The 6,813-nt window shown below is 34.3% G+C and overlaps 1 long non-coding RNA gene across 1 annotated transcript; it reads right to left on the bottom strand.

Annotated features, from left to right (window-relative positions):
• Nucleotides 1-3,044: 3,044 nt before the first annotated feature.
• On the bottom strand, nucleotides 3,045-6,148 carry LOC127845625 (uncharacterized). Its single transcript, XR_008033288.1, has 2 exons — nucleotides 6,110-6,148; nucleotides 3,045-3,694 (listed from the first exon to the last, which is right to left on the bottom strand). It is a non-coding gene; the product is annotated as an uncharacterized LOC127845625 (long non-coding RNA).
• Nucleotides 6,149-6,813: the final 665 nt, after the last annotated feature.

The following is a 6,813-nucleotide window of genomic DNA, read 5'->3' as shown; positions in this document are numbered from 1 at the left end:
TAAAACGTTTCGATATGTAACGCATATTTATAATATTTCGCCTGTCTTTACGTGACAACACATATAAAAGCAGTTGTTTAGAAAACATGATATGTTCCTAGACATGTGTGGGCTCAATGGTACAGTTGACATGTGCATCCGTCCATATGGTCTCTCAATATTGCCTCTAATTTGATGAGACGAAGTAAAAATTATACTGCACAACGTCGCAATATTATCGACATTTTCCGCTGGATCAAACGCTTACACCGTTTAACCATCAAACTAGTACGCTGTAAGTATTGACTATGAGTCCTTTACAGATGTGTGGCACGAAATGAGAAGACCTATGTTCCATATACAGAATACAAAACTCGTTCTGGGAAAACAGTAATGCATGTGCTTAAAACTTCTGCGCCATTAAATTAAAGTGTAGTGTTCGTTTAAATGAAGTCTCCTCTTAGCAAAGAAAAAGTTTATGCGGAAGGACTGAACAAATTATATACAACACAATGAACATATTGATATTCCGTGCGCTAAAGCACAATAATCGGACCACTTTTATTAGGTGAGTACTAACTTCGTTGAATGTAGCATAAAGACAGAGTGCTACAATTTCAAGCATATCAATACATAGGTGCGAAGCTGATTGACTGGAAATTGAGATAATTGACCTGCGTCGTGCGAAAATGGAGTTTATGCCAGTGTAGCTCAAGACCTGTCTTAGCGTCCGAACAGTCTGATCGGTTGCAACCATATCATCTAATGAGAACACGAATCCCTGCGTGAATTTAAATCAAACAGCGCAGCATCTGTCTAGGCTGAGCGATTTCGCACGCTGGTCTAGAGCTACACGTGACTCATACCACATAAGACCTATTTTCGCATGACGCGATTAAATGACAAGCTTCTCGACATTTCGACGAATATAAACACATATAAAGCAAGAACAAATTCAATGAAGAGCAAAATACAGTCTAAGCTGTTGTTTAAATTTCCTTTGATATGATTAATAAACAAAATGCTTTCAAATGCACCTAGCAATGATATACAATATAGTGTTATACCTATGGTTTGTTGTAGCGATTTGTTACTTCATTAATAAACATTTTTACGAAACATAATGATTTGAAAAAGGACATAAGTCAAAGTGAATGAGCAGGAAATGAATGAGCAGTAATAGTTAATGAAAATATTTTACAATAAATTTTGAAAGGCGTTACACTGTCTGTAAGATAACATTCCTTGCTTTTGATTCGTATTAAAGAAGCATATGCATTGTTAATAAAACATAGTTTGTATCATCTTAGTGTGTGTAAAGGAATTATCGCCTGTGCGATCTGCAATAAAGATTCAAATTTCTACGAAGTGTTTCCTCATGCACAACCTTTAATGCGGTACTTCAGAGGAAAGCGTTCGTGTAGTTTCGCCAGCACTCTGTCGATTACGTTTGTTAAGTGCGTTTACTACTGATTTTATAAATACCATATGTTTGTATCTAGAAATTAAGAATTATAAACACATGTTACATTAGTCAATACAAATCAGCTTCACATCTGAACTGGTTTTGCGGTTTCAGATGTACTTAACGTGTCCTGATTCGAAAGTACATTCACATGAAGTGTTTCGTTAGATTTCAATTTAAGTACAAGGTTGTTGTTTAAGACCGTACTAATCGCAAGTAACTAAACATATCCACCATTGCAAATAATAACACTCGTGTAATCGCTAAGGAAACTAAGCCAAAACGTTTCTCGCATAGCATTGCCCTGAAGCAACGTTCCGTTGTCACTCTGGATCAGAAGATTGTGTATCGTAGACACCAATCTTCGGTACATTGAGCGACATTTTTTACTACTTCCAACATTGCTGTGCAATGGACATAGAACTGAAAATTGACAAAAAGCCGGAGATTATCTTTCCATAATACGGAAGCTTGTCAAAGACAGTAAAATAAGATTTGTTTACGCAAAGACGATACCTTTAAACAGTTTGTGTTTATAAGTTTCAGTGGAATAGTGTACTTTCCAAATTATTTCGAAGTTATTTAACTACCAGTGGAATTATTAGAGGACATAAAATTACACTGCAATATGCATTATACTAGTGTTTCATTGATATGGTACTTTTTAAGTAGCCCAATAACCAAAATATTGCAATTTTACTTGTCTACACAACAGTACAATTGTACCTGTCTACACAACATATTGCAGTTGTACTTTTCTACACAACATATTACAATTGTACTTGTCTACACAACATTTTGCAATTGTACTTGTCTACACAACCTATTACGATTGTACTTGTTTACACAACATATGGCCATTGAACTTTTCTACACAACATATTACAATTGTATTTGTGTACACAACATATTGCAATTGTACTTGTCTACACAGCATATTGAAATTGTACTTGTCTACACAACATATTACAATTGTACTTGTCTACACTAAATATTGCAATTGTACTTGTCTACACAATATAATGCAAGTGTACTTGTCTACATAAAATATTGCAAATATACTTGTCTACACAATACATTACAATTTTACTTGTCTACACATCATTTTGCAATTGTACTTGTTTGAAGGTAAATTAAATATGGAATGAGTGATGTATTGGACGTCATCATTGATGACGTTCAATCGAACGAATGATAAAGGGGGCTAAGTTTCGTTAAGCTCCAGGGTATAGCCGCGATTTGTGGGCCATGAAAACTGGCCCAACACTGTGCCTGAAATTTGACCTGTATATGGACCAGAACGCGATCTAGACGATGGCGTATTCGTCATGTCTGGGAAAAGTCCAGTTTTTGATAAAATGACGAAAAAGTGGTGTTTTTTATTGCGCAATCGCTATAAAATGAGTTCTCGCCGGAAGCTTTAATAGCGTTAATAGCAACCCAAACACAATTCACCCCCAGGAGACAATTCACGCGCTTGGCAATTCAAATTTGATTTTAAATAATACATAATGCGATTTTATTCCAAAATTAATTAATAATTTCATCTTGCGTTTAACATACGTTTAAGAAAATATTAACATAACAAACAAAAACAAACAACCGTTAAATTTTATTGTTGTAAATATGGTAACCTGATTACATATCCACTAGCGTCTATGCATATTTACACATAAAAAATAGTTCGTAAGTAAGCAACAAACAATCACATTTAAACTCAAATTATTGAACAAAATATATAAATTTAAGCTAGAAATCGAAACTTAAATACAATGTCTGCACTAAAAACACAATACCAATAGTTTTTACAATAACACATTCGACATGTACATGTACTTCCAACAACACGCCAACCGCTATTTTCAAAGCGAATGTGTAGAGTAGCATTTCAACAATAAAGACAAAATGGAACTGGATTTTAACGTAGTGCGCAAATTGGAAGTGATTACAGTAATTTATTTTTCAACTTGTCAATCTCCGTAGTATACGTTTAGTTGTGAGATGTTAACGGTTTCCCAAAAAAAACATGCCTTCGCTGCGAAGTCAAAGTTGGTGGGGAACGAGACTGCTTGTGGATTTCGAGTTGCTGGAAGTTTGTAACGAAGCTGCTTTTGTGCAATATTCAGCGATTTTGCAAGCTGTGTGTTTGAAGTCGGAGATATATATTGCTGACATTAATGATGTGTACGTTCTTGTGACCACTGATCTGCATATGATGCCAGTGGGAGAGCATCCCGAATCCCACATAGTCTGCAACAGATGTTTCCTGGTCGAGTGGTTGGTAAGTTTCATCGTAATACATGCATATTACACATTTTACATTATTTGTGCTATTTTTGACACCCATTTTTCATGCTGATGAACCAACGGTCAGTGCCAGTAGTCCTACTGTCATTGGTCTGTGTGCTTGTTGAAAGTACATGTAGAAAGGGTTGTTTAGCTTCAATAAGCCATGTTGCTATTTTTTGGATAAAATTTATTGCAGTGGGCTTTTTATCTTTGTGCAGCAACCTCGGCCGCCTCATTTTTTGAAAACATTAGTCGCACACTGTTCATATTGTGGAAAAATGAGTCGCGCACTGTTCACAGTGAGAAAAATGGGTGGTGACTATTCAGTGATTTTTTTTGCTTTAATTTGTTACAGCCTGTGCCTTTTGAATTGGGAAAATAAGCGCGATAAACCGTGAAATTGGGAAAAATAGCGCGATAAACCATGAACTTGGGAAAAATTAACATTATAAATAGGATTATAAGTAACAGAAGTGATATTGTGATATTGTTTTTAAGTGCATGTTCAGGGAGTTTTCTAGAAAAGGAGTCTGGTCAAATTGTTGTTTTTTTAATCAATAAAAGTGGCAAGTTTGGGAATGATTTATGGACAAAAATGACTAAATTCAAGTTATATATTTTGTAAGTTTTATGAGACTTCTTTCTAAAAAAAAAAAAAAAAATGTTTTTTTTTTTTTTGGAAGTTGGGCTTTTTTGGGGAAATTTTGGTCAGAATTTTGGGAAAAAACGTGTATTTTTGCGATTGGGAAGCAGCCGAAATTCGGCTGTAAATTTGAGCAAAAAAAATCACTGACTATTCAAAAAAAAGTGTCTCACAATGTTGGAAATTGTGAAATATGAGTCGCACAATGTTGAAGGTTGTAAAAAATGAGCCTCGCGATCTAGACAATTATGGAAAAATAAGTCAGGGGACAAAAATTCCACTCGTCCGCTCATATTGACGAGTGAAAACTTTATAAGGACAAGTGAATTTCCCTAAAGCGCTCGTCCTACAGGACAAGAGGAAAAGCAGATGTTAAAATATGTATTTTAGGACCCGTAAATAATTAAATAAAATCATTTTCTTAAAGCATATCTATTCCGAAAGTAGAACGAGAATGAACTGGAAATAGTAATTGTAAATTTCATACAACAGGTGCGCATTGTTATGCGAGACTAAGTCCCGAGTACATGTAAATGTTGGTGTCAATGTTGACAGGGAACCATCCAGCTGCATTCACTGTAAGTGTTGATTTTTAAAGAATTATTTAACTGCAGAGTACAGTTTATAACTAGTCTGAATTTCGTCCGAAAAATATCTGACATTTGAGCGTTCTTTAAAGGGATGGGGGGGGGGGGGGGTTGATGTTCAAACGTCCGAAACAGAAATCACGCAAGCATTAGAAAAAGTAAAACAGCAGTCTTCATTAATTTATTTTGTGTTCCTCATAAAGAACTTATTTCACTGCTTAACATTTCTTTTTTGATCAGCTGGCATGAATAACTGAGTAAGCAGCATTTTAGCAGTGATATAGGCAATTTTATTAGTCATATGAGCCCTTTGAAAAATTTATTTCACACATATTCAAGGACGAGTGCATGTGTTTGCAGGACGAGTGCAAATTTAAATGCACTCGTCCTGCAAGACGAGTGCAGTTTAGAAATATTTTTGTCCCCTATAAGTTGCACACTGTTCAAAATTGTGAACAAATTTGACTTGTGACTGTTGGAAATTGTGAAAATAATTTATTGAGCATTGTTCAAATTTGTGAAAATATGAGTCTCAAACTGTTCAAATTTGTGAGAAAAAAAAAGTCGCTAACTGTTCAAAAATGTGAAAAAATGAGTTGCACACTTTTTTAAATACTGACCATTTGCATTGCAAATTCCTCTAATTAAAATACTGACCATTTGCATTGCAAATTCCTCTAATTTGTGACAAAACAGCTATCGCTAGTAATGATTGAGGAAAAAAACAAGTCTATTATAAAAAAAGGTTTCAGTTTAAAGATATTCGTAATTATTTTTTATTTAAAGTTGATTACGGCCATATCATATGCCTATATTATCTAGGGCTGTAACCAATACACTAGGTGACGAATACGATACGTATCAGGAATACAGGGTAGCGAATATGAATATTTATTCGTGAATATGAATTTCAATGAACAAAAGTAATACTGACAACTTGACATGACATTATATAGTATGAAACTATGTGTATTTGTCAATTTGATTAATTGAGTATCATTGGCATAATTTGCATACTGAAAATATGACATATAACACTTTGAAATAACAAAACACTGCAAATTGTCATCGTCTCATCGTCTTTTTTGGGGAAACCAAAGTAGCGCCAGACAAACAACGTGTATTTGGCAGGCATGTCAACGATACCAATAGCATTCCTTGTGCAAGGCTCCATGTTTGTTGATAAGTTGCACAATCATTGTCGTAAAGATAAACAAAAAAGAAATTGCATCTGCTTATCCTTTGTGTATATGTTTAAGCATCAAATCATTCGTATTTACCTAAATAAACATTAAACAACTACGAAAGATTTTTCAATTCATTTCAATGTCGTAAATATTTAACCGGTTCCCGCCATTTTTGTTGATAATCTCACTGTGTAACATAGTGGGTGGGGTAAACATGATGAAAAACACCGGAATTAGGAGAAGAACATTTAAATATAGGGGTTAATTGTATGAACATTCATTTGTAAGGTAAGATGATTAAACTTTCAAACTCGAACCACGTTGTTTGTATTCGTCAAATATTCGGTTCGGGAGGTGGCGAATAACGAATACGAATCATCCACAGCCGTATTCGAGTAATTCGAATGTATTTTTACAGTCCTAATATTATCATTTTTTTATAATGATATTGTGTGACAGTGGTCCTTATATAATATAAGGACAACTCTTGTGTTTTAACTGTTTAACAAATTAACAGTATATGTAAAGACTCACACTGGACAAATTAATCATTAAATCTAAATTGAATGAATGAATGGGAAGAAAACATTTGTCCCTCTATTTACCTTTTTTTTTTTCATTATTGAGTTTTTTTTCTCTGACTCATGATATCAAATGGAAAAG

This window comes from Dreissena polymorpha, chromosome 9 (assembly GCF_020536995.1).
Source record: "Dreissena polymorpha isolate Duluth1 chromosome 9, UMN_Dpol_1.0, whole genome shotgun sequence".
In the NCBI taxonomy this organism is placed as follows: domain Eukaryota; kingdom Metazoa; phylum Mollusca; class Bivalvia; order Myida; family Dreissenidae; genus Dreissena; species Dreissena polymorpha.
This window is presented reverse-complemented; position numbering and strand designations above follow the sequence as displayed.